The sequence below is a fragment of the Haliotis rubra genome, unplaced genomic scaffold (assembly GCF_003918875.1).
Source record: "Haliotis rubra isolate DU_JTF1 unplaced genomic scaffold, ASM391887v1 Scf931, whole genome shotgun sequence".
Classification (NCBI taxonomy): Eukaryota; Metazoa; Mollusca; class Gastropoda; order Lepetellida; family Haliotidae; genus Haliotis; species Haliotis rubra.
In genome coordinates this window covers 122,591-142,983 of record NW_025767670.1, presented here as the reverse complement: position 1 = coordinate 142,983, position 20,393 = coordinate 122,591, and the positions used below count along the sequence as shown (strand labels likewise).

Here is a 20,393-nt window from a genome sequence, read left to right as displayed (position 1 = left end):
GTCACTGAGGTCTGTGACAAAAATGATATTGTTATACTCTTAATCTGCATTACACACCGGTACATGTAGCTGATTTGTCGTGATTCACATTTAACTGTCGGTAAACACAACTCTTGTGCCATTTGATTGAAAGAATGACACTGTTATGCTCTTTATCATGATGATGCATTCCAACCAATAGAGGTACCTGACGAGTCGTGATGCACATATTAATGCACTGCCAGTAGACACAATTTCTATTTGAATATCAACAGCAGCAAAACTGAAATGTTGACACAAAGCGCACATGCTCTGTATTTCTATAGCGGGTATTTATATCCATAACACTCTTTCTCTCATGATGTCACAACTGAACTTGTGAAGTCACAGCATGTAAGGTACTTCTGTCATCTGTATCAGTATCTATTACACTGTTACTCTCAGGCTGTCGCAACTGAACTTGTGAATCGAGAGCAAGTACATAGACTGGAGGTACACCTTACACCTGGATACAGGTACATACAAAGTTTAGAAAATCCATATACAAACAGCAGAAGACCCAGCTGTTAGAAAAAGTGCATTGCTCTTTGGGCATTGGAAAGCCAGCAAGTGGGGGTTGTTGGTAGATTCTCATGGTGCTTCCTTCACCTAGCTCAATTGCCGCTAGCAAAAGATATGTATCTAGCCACCAAACGTCGATGCTTTTAACATGCACCATGAACAAAATATAATCAGGAAACGTTTGAGATACATATTGCAAACTTTCATTGTGTTCTGTATAGAACCAATGAAGATAGCAACTTTTTTTAACAAAAATAGAATTTGGGTTATTCCCCAGTTGTCTTTGAGGCTGTATTACTGCAATTGGTATGTATAATTGGGGCTCATAGCCTACACATACAGGCCAATTTCGGTACAAATCAGAAGACTGGTTTCAGAATTACAGGTGTTTAAAGTGTATCTGAGAGCTAGATATCGTCAAAAACACAACCAAAAGACGTTTTTGACACGCGAACGGATCGTTGAAATGCAGCCGGGGTCGCAGGTGAGGTGAGGTGAAATTGGATTTAACGTCGTGCTTGAGAATATTTCGCTCATATGACGACGTGCGTACGTGTGTATGTGTATGTGTGGCTGCTTGTACTAGCCCAGACTTAAGCTGGTTTTATAGTGCTAGCCCACATGAATACTCCACTCAGACACATTATACTGACTCTGAGCCGACTAGTCCTTGTTGTACCCATTAATGCCGAGCGCCAGGCAGGGACCAACAAGTACCATATTTTAACGTCTTTTGGTATGACGCGGTCGGGGATCGAACCCGTGACCTTCCGTTCTCCGGGCGGACGCTCTAACCACTACACCACGGAGGCAGTCCCGGGGTCGCAGGGTCATGTACCTTTCAAATAGTTCAGGAGAAGAAAGAGTTCCCTCTTTAACAGTCTGTAGCTCTGTTGTCCTTGTGTCTACAATCAAAACGACTAGTGTTCTGGAATCGCCATGATCTCAGCTATCCGATGCAGACAAACGCCTACCCGTCAAAAACGTAAAATTTCCTTCAATCCAATATGGCCACCAAACGACGCATCTTTTGATAAATATCTAAGAATACGAAATGTTAAACCATTTTACGTTGATACATAGTACTAATTTTCACATCTTTGTTTGCAAACCTGAGCGGCTACCTGTTTTTAAAGTAGTGTCATCAGAATCTGCTGAAATCCAATATGGCCGCCAAGCAATTCACATTTTGACATGCACCAAAGAACAAAAAATGTTCAGCACATCAAGTTACTGCATGCTGCCAGATTCTAGCTGCGTAGCTGAATTAGTAATGCCGCTGCGAGTTTTCTAAGATACATTTTAGTAGAAATTAAACAAAAAAAGAAAAACTCTAGATATCCGTAACTAGTCAAGATATCGCAACATAGCTTGAGGATATTCATATTTGAGGTATATACCCCATATGTGCAAATGTGCAAAGTTCTAGACATCACACATACAGATTTATGGATTGCGGAAATGCCAACCCATCAAAAACGTCAATTCTTATTCATAGAGATCGTCCTTGGGGGTTCATATTATGCATTTTCCAAGCTGAAAATGTCCTGTGACAGTTGTATCAATGTTTTTTGAATAAAAAGATTGTACAATAAATAAACTCTTTATTTATTATAATGCCCCAACTGGTTCCTCCCGCAGTTGAAACTGGGTAAGCACCTAGGCCCAATCATCATTCCTTCTGCTGAATAAATCAGTGAACAGAATTGCGGGAGAGGCTGCCTCTTCGAAGAATTGAAAACCTCTTCAGGTTTGGTTAAATTTCCTTCAATCCAATATGGCGGCCAAACGGTGCCTCTTAGCCCATGGTTCCTGAGTTGAAATTGAAGGTAATCAGATTCCAGAGCTGCCCAAGAAATTTGATAGTTACTGGACATGTAGTTTCGGAGATATTGCTTTGGAAATTGAAATTTTTGAATTAATTTTGAATTATCTGCTGTTTGCTCTTGGGCCTAGAGCCTTGAGATTTTTATGGGGAATATCTACACCTTGGTGGGCATCTGGGTGACTTTTTTCAAGCGATTCTGTCCACTGGTGCTCTTTGTACAAGTGGAACAAAATACGGCGGAATAATAAATAATATAAACACGAACAATAACAATATACCAATAACAATAAGCAGGAGACCTACAGGAAGCTAACCTACAAATATCAATCTAATACCAATGATACAGTCATTAATACAATCAACATACAGAACATTTCTGTGATATACAAAGACACTGACCTCAAACAAAGATTTGGTCTTTTCATCCATGACGCCGAAATATCTCCTTGTCGTTTCCCTCCCAGGATGTATCGGAGTCAGAGGAAGAAGAGGAGGACGAGGAGGAGGAAGACAAGTTCAGCTCCTCGTCAAGGTCATCGTCATCATTGCGGTTTTCATCGTCACTACATTTACTAGAGTTGTCATCCTTCACTGAGTCCTTCTTCCTGTTGAGTTCATCCTTGATACCGGGTAGTTTGGTTTTCTTTACAGGATTTGCTGATCCATCATGGGTGTACAGCATGAGAGACAGGACCTGGAGGCAGCAACAGAGCTTATGTCAGGTCACATCAGGGCAATATGGATATCCGTGTTTGTCATGTACTTGTTTTATGCCACTCTCACCAATATCTCAGCTATATCTAGGTCTGTAAACAGTCAAGTCAGGACCCCAAAAGTACACTGATTGCTATGAGCAAACACTTCCAAAATGACATACAATCATCCTTTTTGAGGGAGGCTAGCAGGCAGGTGATGACCAAGCAAGGTCTAAATGTCACAGAGGGATAACTGAAATAGATTTAACAACTTTTAGCTTCATATTCCTAAATATATCTGGACATGGGTTAAAGGCCAAAAGCCTGTGAGCCTGGATTACCTCCAGATCCTTGAGCAGCCACTGCTGGCTGAAGCCAGTGCCCTTGCTGGCTATGAAGACCAGGGACTGAATGAACTCGGGCTTGAAGAAGGTGTCCGACAGGCACTTCTCCCCTGCCTTCAGACTGTTGTGGAGGACCTTGAGAGCCAGGGACAACACCCACATGTTCTCCACACTGTTCTCGTCACCTTCACAACACAGACAGTGTGGAAACACATGAACAACCATCTGGTATGCATGATGCATTGGTTTTCTGTGGAATTTGTATTTTTGATATGACTATATAGATCATGCTTTTTCCCATGACTTGTGGGAAAATGTACATTCTAGTAAATATACTATAGTCAAACTTGGCTAGAGTACACCTTCGTTATGTCTCATCTTCAATACAGTTGTAGATATTTGGAACCAAACAAAGTTCATTAACAAGATACCAATTTCCATTAAACACAATTCATGTGATGAATTAAAATCTTTTAACTATCCACTTAGTTTTGAAAGTCTGTTCAATAAAACATATCATTATCATTGATAAATAAATGAGCAGCAAAAACTAGTCATATACTTCTGTTTTACAAGTACAACCCACATCAGCTAAACATCCTCCTAGGGACATTTTATTTCTCCATACAACACAATCACTGCATACTTGCTGCAGAAAGAAAAGGAGAGTCCGTACCTGCCCTGAGTTTGGTGACAGTGTCCATGATGATTCCGGTGAACTCGGACATGTGTTCTGTGTCCCAGACCTCCACCGTCTCACTCACACACATCACATACTGATCCTTGACCTGCACAGAACATACATAGGTTTTTTAGATCTGTGGACGAGCTGTCAGATGAGTGTTAGCAGCTATGTATCTATTCAATCAACACATTTTCACTGACTGACACTGATGTGTTCTATATTTATTCTTCCGGTTGTGTGAGTAAGTATTTGACAGAAGTGACATCTCTTTAGCAAGAACATTTGACACTGTAACAAAAATAAATCCATACTATATGTCGCTTCCTTGTCTTGAGGTCGACCACCAGAGTGCGATACTTGTCAGGGAAGTGTTTGATGACGACTCCATTCTTGGCTTCCAGTGTGGTGTGCGTGTACTGGACCAGTGTTCCCATTGTCAACACCTGCCAAACAATCCACATAATCACACAGGCATTATCTACATGAAGAAACAATGCTGAGTCCTGCAGCATGTTATAAACACAGGCATGTGCTAAGCAAGTTAGACATCAACATTTAGAACACATGAAAGACACCACATTGAGAGACACACCTCAGGAAAGCCAGCCATCACGAACATGGCAAAAATGGAGGACAGTTCTGGCTTCTGTCGGAGACTCTGGACACAGGATGATATGTGATGGTGGACAACAGGCTTCCATTGGTCCGAGTTGGACAGTGTTCCCAGGATCCGAGCCATGGAGCAGGCCCACTCCAGTCCGCTCCTACAGGAACAGAACATCAGAGTTGATATCACCATGGTTACATCCTGTCTGACAGGAACTGGTCAAGCCATCAACCAAAGATTATCAAAATCAAAATTGCCCTTTGACATACCTCTCAAGGCAATAGGCTCCAAATCTAAACAGGTGATTGACAGTTGTCTCCCCTTCTGTGGAACTCTCCTTCACTCCAGCTGTCAGCACCTTCTTCACCGACTCATCAGCAACCTTGAATAAGAGTGGCCAAAAATTTCTTCAAATTATACAGATGATTAAGGAACACATCTGTAGGACAATAAGGAACACATCAGACAGTGACACTACTGTTTGCTGGGCTCGCATAGTATTCTTTCATTTGATGGTACTCCAGGAAAAGTCAACAAATGCTTCATTGACAAATATAGCATTTAATATTCCAGTGTTCTGGGATGTTTGTTTATGACATACAGACAGCTCCAGACATGCAGGCGACCTGCTTCAATTACATACAGGTATAAGGAGGAGATGGACAGTTTTCATATTTCACACAACACTTTTCAGGACGATAATTGTAGCATGGTTTACCTTGGTAGAACTTTTGGCCAGCAGCCTCCCAAGTAGTCCCATGGCCAGATGTTGTGTGTTGAGTTCATGGCCACTCTCACCCCTGAACAGAACACATAAGGTTTATGTATATACCCAGTAGTATATAAGACATGGATACATGGAACCAACAACCTGGCTGACATTGTTATTGACTCACCACTGACAAGATGTGGTTCAGTCATTCAGTTGACTTCCTTGGCAGCAGAAAGCTACTTACCCTGAGTACATGGATATGTACAAGTGTTTTATGCAGTGATTCTGTTTATGTAGATATCTGGTAATATTTTACTGAGATACAATGCCATGGTGATGGTGACTAACAAGTGTGTAGGGTGCCCTTCAATCAAACACCTTTCTTTTTGTGCAATTATGTGGAGGTAATCAACTTGACCTGAAACTGAATTTCCTGACAGAATAGCTAAATCAGCTCATTTATTTTACAAACCTACAAATATATCATTAAAAACACAGAATCTCTGTATCATATGAAAACATGTAATAGTATCAGGCGGAACAGAACCACTTCCATCACACAACACAGGGAGGTGAAATGGGCATTAATGTCACAGTTAAAACTACTCCACTGTATAGAGTATGTGTGTGGACATTGTGGCTACTGGTACTAGTCTGGGCAAATGGAATATTGTAGTTCAAGCCCATTAACCATGATGCAGTTAAACATGGATAACCCATGATTCTCCTGCAGTAAACTGACACCAAGTCCTTGGTTTCTACCCTTGATGGGGCCGAGAAACAACAAGTACTATCTTTAACGTCTTCTGGTATGACCAGCTGGGGATCAAACCATCCAGTCACTGCTCTCCAGACAGACATTCTATTCTATACATCACAGAGACTGTCCCAATACATGACCAAGGAGTGAATGAGGACAGAGAACACCTACTTTGCGATCTTGAAGAGCATGTCCAGGAAGCTGCCTGTGGTGAAGTTATACGTCTCCCCTGTCAAGGATTCCTGTAACAGAGGAAAAGTTCACATGAAGGTCATCTAGAAACCTTGCTGTCAAAGCAACCACTGAGAATAATCTCATGGCAAGAATGAGTAAGTGAGCTGGGTGTAAATAATGATTTGAACAGTATTTCAGTTGTACAACTTTGTGTCAGCTTGATGTGGAAGGAAACCAAAAGTGATGCTGGACTTTGGTGAAACGGTGCTGACGAATCACAAAACATAATTGGGAGAATTGCATCACCTTAGACATCTAGGCCAGCCATGAAACCAACTGTACAACAAGAACAGTAATACCAGTGTCAGTGAGATGGGTTTTACAACACTTTGAACTATATTTTACTTCCATCTTGACATCTGAATATGAATGGACAGTGAGGCTGGTGCTGGACACTTGTCACGGAGGTGAAACCTCAGGTGCGGTGTTGACAAACTGAATCATTCAAGGCACAAATCAAGGCCTCCAGTATACCTACTTTGTTTTCTGATGGAATCATGGCTCCCAATAATCCCATTATCCTTTCCTGGGAGTGGATGGCAAAAGCTTCCTCCTGGCGACTCTCCAGACACCTGGGTTCTTCCTGAAGCAGCCTCTTACTGCCATCTGTTAAAGACAAAACAAAACACTGTGAAACACAAAACAGCAATAATAGACAAAACACAGCATGTAATACATTATGTACAACACTGATAGGCACAATTACCTTCAGATGGTAAAAAGAGTCTTTGATCCTGACATTAAAAAGATAATGACAGACATGTTTGTATTTCACAATCAGTTCCCATGGTATATACATATTTTGGGCCTAGGAACAGTTCACAAAATGGCAGAAATCATGACAAAGTTTCTTTGAAATCATTGCTGAACACTTTTGTTGATTTTGGTGACCAGTATTGGTCGGATCTAACACATTTGTGTTCTGTATGACTCAGTAAAACTCAAGGGACCACTAATTGTAGTAATCATTGTAGTTCATTTAATAAATTTAGTAATGATTGTAGTTCACACTTTAATAAATAAACGGCAAGTGGCAGGGACCAAAACACCAGTTTGTAATATCTGTCAGTTCATCATATGTCAGTTTGTTATATCTGTCAGTTTGTTATATCTGTCAGTTTGTTATATCTGTCAGTTTGTTATATCTGTCAGTTTGTTATATCTGTCAGTTTGTTATATCTGTCAGTTTGTTATATCTGTCAGTTTGTTATATCTGTCAGTTTGTTATATCTGTCAGTTTGTTATATCTGTCAGTTTGTTATAGTTTGTTATATCTGTCAGTTTGTTATATCTGTCAGTTTGTTATATCTGTCAGTTTGTTATATCTTATCAGTCAGTTTGTCTGTCAGTTTGTTATATCTGTCAGTTTGTTATGTCTGTCAGTTTGTTATGTCTGTCAGTTTGTTATGTCTGTCAGTTTGTTATATCTGTCAGTTTGTTATATCTGTCAGTTTGTTATGTCTGTCAGTTTGTTATATCTGTCAGTTGTATGTCAGTTTGTTATATCTGTCATCTGTCAGTTTGTTATATCTGTCAGTTTGTTATATCTGTCAGTTTGTTATATCTGTGTTTGTTGTATGTAGTTCACTGTACAATATAACCTGATATGGTTAGCGGTTACACATTGTCTCGCATTCAAGATTAATACACTATTATAGGAACAGGCCTGAATGTCATACCATCAGCATCATCTGGCACCTTCTCCAGACAGGAAGTGATGAGAGTGATGCACTGGTTTTGTTGCTGGGCAGCCAGCTTCACATAGTCAGGGTCCACGACTTGACTGTTGCTGTTGTAGATGACGTCCCCCAGCCCCATCGTCAGCGCGGAGAACAGCAGCCACACATGCTGGTGGATGTATGCCTGTATGAGGGAGTCCGTAGCTTGGGAGGTTTTCACTGGACAGGGAAATACAACACATCATCAGGAACAACACAAGAAGGACATACATTCAGTGTATGAAGCTCTCCTACAGCGGGTTATATTAATACATAGATACTTCTTTCTAGTTTGTAGGTTCTATACTGTAAAGTCAAATGCAACAGAGGTTACATTTTGGATTACACTTTCTCAGTAAAGTACATATTCTAGTATTTTTTTCACTCAAAAGAAGTGGAAGAACATTCATCTTTTCAAATGACTATAGGATATGCTGTCATGCCAAGATAATAATTGGGTGGTGTTTTTTGAGTGGCATATGAGGGATTGCTTATACAAGAGCACAATTTTGAATACAGATTACTGTCAAACTCTTTCAGAAGAATCATTTTCATTGGTCGTTGATTCCAAGTTAAGGAGCAAGAGAAGTTCTGTGCTGAGCTAGCAGTAGAAGATATGTAGAAGGAAACAGTCTCGAGGAATTAATACAGTGAGTGAGTGAGTGAGTGAGTGAGTGAGTGAGTGAGTGAGCTTCACACACTGTACCTATGTCGGGAATTGAACCCGGTCTTAAGCATGGCGAGCAAACACTTTAACCACTCCGTTAGGAATTGATACAGAGTATTTATGATCACAGAATGCAGATACATCTAATAACAGAGAAAGAACAGTGCTGTGCTGGGAATGTAAGCTCAGAATGAGATACTGCAATACTGTTACATCTGGAGCAAGGACATACACCAGATGCTACGACTGATTGGGGTAGGTCTCGATAAGGAGGAAGATGTTACTTGACTTACACTTGACGAGAGGTATCATTGTAATATCATGGGTTTCCAGATGTCTGAAACGAAACACATGATGTAATATGTAAGTTTGTTGTAATTCACTTCAATAAACATCAACAAATATTGATTTACTGATCCCAACAACTGAAATAATTGACAGATCAAGTAAATAACCAGGTGGTATGTACTACTGTACTCAAGTGTTGATAGGAATAATCAGATATGCCATACTATCCTTACAAAACCGAAGTAGATTAAAACAAACGTTAATCTGTGAATGCTTGAGTTAATCCCTAGTGTGTGATTTAAGATACTAATATAGATCATGTAGACATTTCAAGATAAAACAGCAAGTGTATCACTGATACTGAATGACTAGGCATGAAATATTCCCTGACTTTAAAATTAACTAACAATGATGAGACTCACCCTGAGGGAAACTTGGCCTTCTTGTGGCAGCCAAGGCACAGGTCGAATCATCACATGCTTATAGTGCACCCTGGTCCCCACAATAAATGCTTGGCACTTGTTACACTTGTATCTGTAGAGACAAAACACTCCTCTCACAACAACTCTCATGCTTGGCAATTGTTACATGCAGAGACAAAACAGTAACACACTCTCACAATACATGCTTAACACACACGCATCTGTGGTTACCAGTCACTAGCCTGACATGTGTGTTGTTGACAGTGTTACAGAACTATACCCACACATTAAGTAATCCAGATAACAAATCCAGAGTTTAAAAGTCTATTCAAGTTAAAATTTCACACACGGCTAAAACTGTTCTTGATAATGTAATAGCCATATCAACTTTCACTTCACTTTCAGAAAAAACACTGGCCAAACCCATGGCTGCACCTCTCCACTCCATTAGTAATATGGCTGTCATACGGCACAAACTTGTACAAATGCAGTTGAATTTTGTGAACAGACATTTTTATTTATCCAAGACTCACCCAGTGTCATAACCTATTCAGTACTTACTGAGGGACATTATAATCCATTTAAGAATCACCATGTGATATCATAATCTTTTCCAAAACACACCAAGAAGACTTCGTGTTTATGTGAGAGAAGGTGAAAAGAAACAGAGGGTGGATTCTGTCTTAGGTTAACTGGAAATTGTCTATGGTTTACACTTGTGCTAGTTTCCATGTAACAGAAATGTAGTTCAGATGTTATTAATCACAGAGCATGGTCCATGGAAACCAGGTTGTTCTAGTCATAGTACTGTGGTCAGGCTACTCACACTAGATGTACAATATCATGCTCGTCCTTGTGTTCTCCGTGGGGCTTCACACCTCCTGAAACACACAAACAAGACTATATGAGTACTACACTGATGATGGCTGTTAGTTGGTGTATTGAAAATGGCTGGAGTCAGATGGTCTTGTTCAATGTGGAGAACGGCACCACAGAGAAGCGTACACAATAACCACCAGAGAGTCCTAGTAACACAAGCAAGAGATACTGGGGACTTAACCTGCCATAGAACCTCCAACAGGGAAACAAACATGAGGTGTTGATCAATCTATCAAGAGGAACTGGAGACATTCTACTAAGTGGGGAGACGCACATGAGGTTACAGGGGTCTTTTCTGCGTACAGTGATGAAAGAGGGCCATTGTTATGGCTATACAACTTCTTTATTCTGTATATACTTATTCAAGTAAGTGACAACGATATTAGAATCTTTGTCAAAACGCCGCCTATACAGAATAATGTAATTTTTCAAGTAAAATTGATATTTTATACTTATCCTGACTCATGATCTTTTGCTTATGTCCCTTTCCCTTGCGAATGGTAGTGGAACACTTGAATCCCTTGAAGTTCCCGAAGCGGACGTAAAAATACACTCACCCACGAGTTACCTCCCTTTTCCCGTATAAACAGTCATGTGACCAGCCTTGCTTGTCATTCTTTCCTGATTTTTCTGCCCATGCACTTGGATCTGCTGTGAAATCCGAAGTGTTTCCAGCGGGGAGGTTGGGAGAGCTCGACCTCATGAGTCAGGATAAGTATAAAATATCAATTTTCCTTTAAAAATTACATATTTTTCTTATCCTGACTTATGAACTTTTGCTTATAGAATCCTTCAGATTGGTGGTGGGTCAAGCCACTTCCTGGATTCATCAGCTGTCCTTAGATACGTCCTGTATCACCCCCATGCGAACTGTGTAACGGCATTTCCGAGATCCTATTCTTCCATCTTCCGTTATAACTCGAGGGGACCACTTTCTTGTCTTACTTCAATCTCAGACAAGTTGAATAATGTTGATTCATGTGGCTTCAGATATACTAGTATCTTCTTATTACTAGATATCTATAACAACCCATAGATTATGATAAGATCTTTATCATAAATGAGTTGCGACCCCTTCATGTACAGGTAAGATCTTTACCCGTACAGGGTCTTTAATCACTCATGTTAGTCTGTCCTAGACTGTGCGCATGGACTTTCAAACTAATACTTTTCCTGAGTAAAAGTTATCAACAAGTCAACGTGATAAAGGGTGAGATTTTCCAACTCAGCACCTTTGTGGAACCGTTAGTAGCTGTGTAACAACGAGACGCCAACATTGGTGAATGCCTGAGACGTCTTCGGTGGCTATGTCTCGGAGGTACTGGTTGGCAAACACCGTATCCGACTTCCAAAAGCAGCCCTCTATAATTGCTGATATAGAGCAATTTCCGTGCAGAGCTAATGTTGGCGCCAGTGCTCTGACTGAGCTCTAGGAGGTTCTAGTCCTGCTGATAGGCTCTCAATGACGGCTTTCATTCAGATATTGTCCGTGCAGAGTTCTTGAGACTTCTGCTGATGTCTCTGTGGATAATGGGATGAACAGGCGCTTGAATTTTTGTCTCCTTGTCTCAGTCTTTTGAAGATATATCTTCAGGGCTCTGACCGGACACAAGGATAAGTCCTCCATATCCTGTGGGCCGAGGATTGTAGATAACGCTGGTACGTGGAACTGTCTATCTGGCTGACCAGGTAACTGATTCTTGGCAATAAAGTCCCATCTAAGTCCTAGATGAACCGTAGCATGTTGCCCCGTGTCAAATCTAGTTCGACCAAAGTCCAGCGCATGTATCTCTGATATTTGAGCTGCCGTGGCTAGTGCAAGCAGGAACAGAGTCTTCTGTGTCTGCAGCTCGAAGGTAGTCTGATCTAGAGGTTCGTAGGCATCACTCGTGAGATGACGTAGAATTATATTCAGATCCCAGGCCGGAGCTCTGAATTTCTTTTGCTAGTCCGCCAGTTTAACAGATCGCAGCACAGCAAGTCATTCTGGTACTTTTGTCAACTTGATGCCTGTCTTCATGGTGATCACTGTACTGATGGCAGCGAAATACGGGGATAAAGTTGAACCTTTCAGATGTCTAATATGTCTAAGATGACATAGGTATTCCGCCACTTGAGGATGAGTAGCTTTCATAGCAATGAAGCCTTTCCGCCTTGCATAAGTCTCAAACTTCAGCCACTTGTCATCATACAGGTTACGAGTGGATCTGCGTAACGCTAAGGTTACTGCCTTGGCTGCCCTGGCGGAGTATCCTCTCTTCTTCAAACATGTTTTGATATGGTCCACACGTGTAGCTGGAACAGTACTGGGTTCCCGTGGACTTGCTTGGAGTGCGGATGTATGAGTAGGTTCAGCCAATCTGGTAACTTGATTGTTGGACTTCCGAGATCTTCTGTTAGGTCTAGGAACCATACTCTCGCTAGCCAATATGGCGTGACCAAAGTCAGTTGAAGCGCCTGCATCTGTTTGATCTTTAACAGTACTTTCGGTAGTAATATCAGTGGTGGAAATGCGTAAGCGTTTAGTCCTTCCCATGATATGTTCAGTGCATCTGTTGCCCAGATTTGAGGATCCGGAACTGGTGAGACAAACGTCTGTAGTTGTTTGTTGAACCTCATGGCAAACAGGTCTATGCATGGGGATCCTATTTCCCTTATGATGAGCCAAAATGCTTCTGGATGGAGCATCCATTCCGTAGGTGACGGGTGCAGTGGTCGGGAGAGAGCATCTGCAAGCACGTTCTTGGCTCCGGGAATTGACACGCCTTTATCCAGATGTTTGCCTCCTCTGTGATGTCAAACAACTGGAAAGTGAGCTGTAGTAGGCTTAGTGATCTTGTAGATCCTTGCCGATTTATGGAGAATGCCACTGTAGAGTTGTCCGTGTGGACCATCAGCATTCTGTTGATCAGTGAGCTTGACCATAGTTGTAAGGCGTCAATCACAGCTTTCATCTCCAGCAGATTGATGTGAAGATGCTGCTCTGTTTTATACCACTTCCTTGATGCAACTTGATTGTTGAGGTGTGCACCCCCACCTTGTATCGATACGTCTACGTAGAGATGTGTGTCGAAGGCCGGCTCTTGTAAATAGGTCCCTCCACAGACATTTCGACCTGTGGGTCCACCAAAGTAGGTACCTCTTGAGATTGTCTGGCAGCAAGATAGGGTCGACGCTGTCCAGATGTTGTGTCAGGAACCGTTGCAGCGGCCTTAGTTGTAACCTTCCTGTGCGAGTCAAGTCCTGCGCCGAGATTAGTAGACCAAGTAGACATTGCCATGTTCGTAGTGTTAACGGAGAGATGACTGCTTGTGGAATCATGGTTTGTATCTTGACCCAATGATCTTCTGGGACCACAATTCGATTCTGTGTTGTAATAATTCTTATTCCAAGCAATTAAAGATCTTGTTTTGATTCTAACTCCAACTTTTTCAGGTTCACTAGCCATCCTAGTTGCGTGAGCAACTTAATTGTGAAGTTCAGCTGCTGTCTGAGTTGAATGGCACTTTGAAGAACCTGTATGCCGTCGTCCAGATACCCGGCACTGCGTAGAAGTCGATGCTGCAGATAGGTGCTGATAGGCTTGGTTATTCGTATGATTCTTAGATATATGACAAATATTGATTAAATTGTAGATTTGATAAATCAACACAATAAGTTCAGCACAAGCTGGAAGAACATGGTTTGATGAACGAAGGGCATTGGGGGTGAGGATCAGCCACGGATAACCTGTGCCTGCAAACACTGCAAAATTTCAGGAAATGTAAACAAAGTTACATTATGATGAAATTATGACACAAATACAAATAATTTTTTTACACATAATACAAAGTAATTATAGCCAAATCCATACACAGCGTAATCTTTAAGAATAGGATCTAAATTGAAAGGATATAATGCCGTATACGGGCTTCCAATGCTCGCTCCCAAAAGGGAGAGAGTGACAAGTAAGGCTGGTCACATGACTGTTTACGCGGGAAAAGGGAGGTAACTCGTGGGTGAGTGTATTTTTACGTCCGCTTCGGGAACTTCAAGGGATTCAAGTGTTCCACTACCATTCGCAAGGGAAAGGCAGATAAGCAAAAGATCATAAGTCAGGTTAAGAAAAAATATGAAGTTATATATCCATAAAAATTGTCCCCATTCTTCTTCTCCTCCAACCTTCTAGAATGCCAATCAAAGAAGTCCCTACAGTGATATTACACCATCAGAAAAGTGGTTAAAATTGATACGATCCAACCTGAGAAGTGAACAAATCTGGTTGTTATTACACAGCCTTTTATTGGGATGTTGACACTGACCCAGTTCCTGGGTACTGTATGGTGTTTTATCACATTGCTCTCTGTCAGCAACTGACCTGAGTAGCAGGTGGTGCAGAGGTCCATGTCCACACACTGCAGGCACCGGTAGCGTCTGCCCGGGAGGGTAGCACCACAACCATCACAGGAGATCTCCACGTCCAACAGATCACAGAATCTCGCCACAAACATCTGGATTGCCTGCACAGAACAAAAGGAGAGTGATGTTTCTTCCAGCTTTAGTTCTTGTATCTACTGGGCAAGTAACAAACTGATGCTGATGAAAGAAGTGGCAACACTGACAAAAACAAACTTATCAAGGCAGGACACACTCTCCTTATTTCAATAAAGTTTCTTAGTACCTTAGAATTTCCACTACAGAAGCATGATGAGAGTGGGGATACTATTAGCAATCGGTAATATTTCAGACTAGGCCACAAGGAAAAAAATAACAAACTATTATAATACAATGTTTATCAGACTTAATCATTCGAAGATTCCTACTTTCTTCTCCTCCTTTGAAGCATCCTCTTTGCGCCTGTACCAGTTTGAGAAGCCCCGACTGCTCTCCTCAAACCAGTGCATGTACTGGTCATACTCCCTCAGTTCCTCCTCCTCCTCCTGTTTCCCGATCAGACGGTCACGCATCTTCACCGTCTCTGTCGACACAACATGGCAGATATCATCAACTGACCTCTGCATCACACCTTGTGAGGCATTCCCCATGTCAGCAACTGCTTAATGGTAATTCTGCTGAAATATTACTCTCATTCTTATTGGCATGAAACAGGAATTGTGTCTTCTTTGGAAAACACACCATCACTGTCACAGCGAATCAACTGTTTTTAGATTCAGAACTGTATAAAAAAGTTGTAAATCTCAATAAAATTTCATGTATTAGGTAGCATGTACCACTATGTACCCACCTTTGGCTATACTGATGAACAGTTCTGGAAGTTTGATGTCTGCCACAAACGACAGGTCATAAGGCTGAAAGATACAGACAGAACAGATAGTTATCAGCAGCTGAACTGTACTCAGTTGTAAGCATGTGTCATCTTAGCAACTGACAGACACTCTCATAGACTTTGCTTGTCGGCAACTAAACCCACAAAAGTACTAGAAGCTGTACTTTTCTGAGAAAGTGCACTTCCAGATATTACATTTGGCCACTTTCTAAGAGGCATTGTGTATTCAAAACTCACCTGCCACTGTGTGTCCAACAGATGTACAAGACAGGCCTGGACAAAGTCATAGGCTGGAACAACTTTCCTGAAATAACAAAAATGCATCCTTAACTCTTGTCAATCAAAGTAGTACACTAATTTTCTCAACCAAGACCTACCAGTCAAACACTATTCTCAAAGTACATTTGCAACACTCCAGTTACAAGAGCTCTATCTATGCTCCCAGTCTTAAATCACTGTTTTTTGTGTGAACAATAGCAAAAGCTACTTCTTCCTTGGCTTCAGCATACAAGCTTCTTTCAGCTGAAACTCAAGTTGACAGCATGAAACAGGTCCCTAGGTACATACTCGTTGACTTCATGATGGTGGAACCTCTGGAAGCCTTCCACGAGGCGACGTACAAGGGTGTAGTAGGACTTCCGCACCTTGGCCTCCTGCTCCAGACCACACCCATCCAGGCCGTCCGCGTAGTGCTTGGCGAACTTGTCCTGGTAACTGAACAACTCCTGCAGGAACAGCACTATAGGTATCTGTGGAGGACACACACTACTTTCAGTCCCTCTGACAGGGATGCATGCACAGCTTAGTGTCCATCAACAATGTCTGTTTAACTCAAAGTACAAACTTAAAACATCATGCAGATGTTGCACTGAGAAAAGAACCAGTATGTGTGTTTGTTTCATACAACACTCACAAGCGATCTAACAAACCAACTGTAAAATTTCATTTGGACTGAAAGGGTAGATAAAATTTGTTCCATATTCATAATTTTGAATTAAGCACAATCAGACACCCACTGATGCACCAAAATATATTCATGTTTTTCTCTTCTGTGAAGCAGTACCTGGAAGGGGTCACTGCCAGACATGATCCTCACGAATTCAGCAGAGAACATGTACACGTCACTGACGGCTGTGGCATACTGTGATCGCTCCTGCAGCATCTGATGCACCCTGGGAACATGGAGGGAACGACGTGGTCAACAGTTACTCTGGTAGTCAGTAAAGAGAGAACAGTGGTTTAATGGCCGCTAAAGGGAAAAAACTGGTTTCCTGGCTACTAAAGGAAAAAGACTGGTTTCCTGGCTACTAAAGGAAAAAGACTGGTTTCCTTGCCACTAAGGGGAAAAGACTGGTTTCCTGGCCACTAAGGGGAAAAGACTGGTTTCCTGGCTACTAAAGGAAAAAGACTGGTTTCCTGGCTACTAAAGGAAAAAGACTGGTTTCCTGGCTACTAAAGGGAAAAGACTGGTTTCCTGGCCACTAAGGGGAAAAGACTGGTTTCCTGGCCACTAAAGGGAAAAGACTGGTTTCCTTGCCACTTAAGGGAAAAAGACTGGTTTCCTGGCTACTAAAGGAAAAAGACTGGTTTCCTGGCTACTAAAGGAAAAGGCACAGGTTTAATGGCATATTCAGTGAAAACACTGGTTCTGAAGTCAGTAAAGTTAGAACAGTGGTTTAACGGTCACTAAAATGAGAACAGTGGTTTAACGGTCACTAAAAGGAGAACAGTGGTTTAATGGACACTAAAATGAGAACAGTGGTTTAACGGTCACTAAAAGGAGAACAGTGGTTTAATGGACACAAAGGAAAACACTGGTTTTGTGGTCAGAAAAGTGAAAACAGTTGTTAACTGGATAGTGAAGTGAGGACACTGGTTTAAGGTGAGTGAAATACTCAGTAGTTTAGCAGTCAATAAAGTGTCAACAGTGGCTTATAAGTTATCATTCGTACAATGGACTTAGCAAGGGACTTACTACAGTGACAAAGGGGAGAGAATACATTATTCTCAGTACACTAAGGTAAAATCTAATACAATTTTTTAAATATTTATCTGACGAAACATGTTTATGATCAATCTGACCTGTCCGTTGTCCACGCTGGGTCCTGCACAAACTCCATCACAAGGCGGAATGATGGATACTTGTCAGACAGATCGGGCTGAAAGTAAAGCAGTTCCAATATATTCACAGTCAACCACATAAACACATAGTTGAAATAATGACTGTAATTATCATTAAACATAATCAGAAGAACTGATGCAATCTTCATTCAGTCCTCTTCACTGAAAAATCATGTGAAATTTTCTTTAACCATCAGGTGGCAACTTAGATTCAAAACAAATACAAATACTATACACAGACATGAGAACGGCAATGCACAAAAACACACTGAAAATTTAGCCGGGGGTCTTGGGGGTCTTTTATTGCAGATTTACATCGATCTCAAAAACTTTCAAAATGAAACCAAAATCCCGGGAATCCGGACAAAAATTCTCATGTCTGTATACAATATCTACTCTGGAAAAAAGTTTGCTAAACTCACATATTGTGGGTCCATAAACGGTTCTTCAGGTAAATAAGATTAACCCCCAGGTGTTTTAGCTCTCTAAACATTTTGCCAAGTGTCACAATCACATACAAACATTGACACTGACTAATATCGTACCTTCAGCAGGTTTTATCAGACTTCTTATTGCCCAGTTTTCTTAACAGGTGCTTGTTAGCTTTACTTCTCATCTGAAATAAAACATGCAGGGTTGTAGAGTTGTCATAATATGTGACAGAAAACTGTCAATTATTATTCAGACTTACCAAAAGACTGAAGTTTCAAGGAAAGCATAATCATTCGGGTATCTATTTTATCTAAAACATTTAAATATTTCAACTGTTAAAATGCACTCACCTCTTGCCTGAGTTGGACCTTGGTTAAACCAGCAAATTTCAGCAGATATAGAGCCTTTTCTTTACATATATACACTGAAAAGATGCAATATACACAATATATACACTTGCGTAACCTTGATTCATGGATATAAGGGAAGTGTGGCTAAATTCATATTTTACATGCATCCTTTCATTTTGTATACGCACTGATTATAGTATTCATTGATTTAGCAAATTGAAAATGCCTAATATTCCACTCGTCGTGAATGAAACGTTTGTTTACGGAAGCCATTTGCAATCATCACCCATTCAGCGTGAACACAAAATGTGACGTCACCTTGTTTCATGGATTACGTAGTCAGTTACTTTATACCATTATGTACGACATCCAACTGCAGTAAGTATGGACACCAAGGAAAGCAGACAACTAGAAGTGAGAAGGTTGGAGCTAACAGTATCTTTTTACTTGACATTTTGTAAAAATAAAATTTGGTAATGGTGGTATTAGTGATCTGGGGCTATTTATCTCAATGCTGGATAATTACATTTAGTGTACTTGCATGTAATGCAGAGATTCGAACTTTTTGTCAACGAGGCGTGGCATTGTATGTACATCAAAAGTACCGCTTCGTGACGTCAGTCGAGACTTAATTCTATGAGCTAACATGATAATTTCCGCGATCCACGAAGCAAGGTTATCCACTTAATTTAGGTTACAGTTCTGTATCAGTGTGAGAGTGAGACCTAAGTATATCTGGTATAGTATTTAAATTCAAGGATGCTTTACTTTTAACATTAAATTATTTTAAACATTTAACTGGGTCAGGATTTGCACCCTTAATTTTAAGTACTGCACCATTGTTTATCCCTGATAGAATATACATGGTATGTCGGCACTGCTACAATTAACATAGTTAACTACTGACAACTGTAACACAGGACTCATGCGTGAAAGGGGCTAGTCTAGTGGTTAAAGCCTTTGCTCGTCACGCCAAAGACCGGGTTGAATCCCCACATTGGTACAATGAGTGAAGCCCATTTCTGGTGTCCCCTCACTGTGATATTGCTGGAATATTGCTAAAAGCGGCAAAACCAAACTCAGTCAGTCAGTCAGTACTCATGTGAAAATATTGGTACTTCTTTTCACTAGTGGTTCAGCCCAGTGGTTAAAGCGTTTGCTTGTCACACTGAAGATCTTGGTTTGATTCTCTACATCGGTACAATGTGTGAAGCCCATTTCTAGAGTCCCCCGCTGTGATATTGCTGGCATGTAGCTAAAAGCGGCAAAAAACTAAACTCACTCACTTCTTTTCACTAGTACATTTTCTACATTAGATGATAAATTTGTTTTGAGCTCTCACCTGGGTTTTCATCTTGGGGTAAATTGCTTTTCTTGGCCGAGGCACTTTGCCTTTGGCTTGCCTGCAAAACGGTAACTTAAAATGAGATGCCACATAGAGAAGAAACTGGAATTATGGGGGCAGTGTAAGGTGTTAGTATTTCCTTGATGTCATGTCATGGTATGATGTCATGTCATGGTATGATGTCATGTCATGGTATGATGTCATGTCATGGTATGATGTCATGTCCTGGTATGAGTGAAAAGGTTCCAATGGTGGTACTACAGATAACAAGAGGAGGTTAGCTACAACAAAATACAAGTTCTCTAAAACCAGGATTTGGGGTGGTAGGTTTCAACTCATGAAGACAATTAACGTTTTCTATAAAGAATAAGTATGCATCAAATTCCTCTTACCAGCATCATTCTTACAGATTCAGCTGCTGCAAAGGCCTGGCCAATACCATCATGTATGCTGCCCTTTGAATGACCTGTAACAGCGGGAGTGGACAGGTTTCAGACCAT

General features: G+C 41.0%; 1 pseudogene; it reads right to left on the bottom strand.

Annotated features, from left to right (window-relative positions):
- LOC124264597 overlaps positions 1–9,600 on the bottom strand; it is a 28,340-nt pseudogene extending 18,740 nt beyond the window's left edge.
- Between the last annotated feature and the right edge of the window lie 10,793 nt (positions 9,601–20,393).